The sequence below is a fragment of the Montipora foliosa genome, chromosome 11 (genome assembly GCF_036669935.1).
Source record: "Montipora foliosa isolate CH-2021 chromosome 11, ASM3666993v2, whole genome shotgun sequence".
In the NCBI taxonomy this organism is placed as follows: Eukaryota; Metazoa; Cnidaria; class Anthozoa; order Scleractinia; family Acroporidae; genus Montipora; species Montipora foliosa.
Genome location: NC_090879.1, coordinates 23,307,510 through 23,308,532, shown reverse-complemented (window position 1 = coordinate 23,308,532; position 1,023 = coordinate 23,307,510).

Here is a 1,023-nt window from a genome sequence, read left to right as displayed (position 1 = left end):
TTTCAACTTTATTAGACGAAAGCCGTGTCAGCCAATGTAAAATTTGAAAAAGAAAACAAACAAAAACCCTCTTAATACAATTTCGATTGTTTATTTTCCATAAGGCCGCTTGTTTACAGAGGTATTTTCAGCGGACGACTACTATAGTGGTGAACTATAAAAGGGTATATTTTGTTTAAGGATCCACTAAAATGCCATTCGCGTTACACGACTTTCAACGCCATTGCAGGCTACTATAGGTTAATGATTCTACTGTGTCCACCAGAGAAATCTACGCAGTTCCACTACCCTCTCGATCCTAAGAAAATACGGGCAGAAGGCTCTATGCACAAAGATACAACTTACCAGGGAAGTGACAGGCAAGACTTTTACCGACACGGAAGAAAAAAAGAAAAATAATACCGAACAAATGCCATCCACTTTTAGACTGGGATTGCCATACGGCAACCCAGTAACAAGACGATATAGGATCGTAAGTCAAGCTGTGGCCACACGTGTGCTGCTAAGGATCATGAGCGTTGCGTAGTAGTTCTAAAAAAAACGATGTGTAATACATGAAAAGATATGCATGTCTCAAGTAAAGATCACGAAATTTGTAATCACACTGGCAAAAACAACATGCATTTCGTCATGAAAACATTGCTGACTTCATGTCCGATCTCACCCATGGATCACTTGGTTGTAAAGCGCATTTGAATATGCCAATAGAAAATGCGCTATATAAATTCATTACCATGAATTCATTGCCATTACTACCATCAACTTCACAAATATCAAGACTCTTGGGTAAATCTGCACTTGTGAGGTGTCTGTTAATGTTCAGGTGACGATAGAATTTGTTTCCTTGGTCAGCTATGCAACATAACGTTTCGGATTTCCAATAACTACAAGACTTTGCTGTTGAGTAACACATTGCACAAAGCCCTACAGCACAGCAGTTTACAAGTGTAGTTGCATTGTTCTCTAACACTGTTCACTGCAGTTATTTCATATGTACACAATATGCACACAATATGCAGCCCT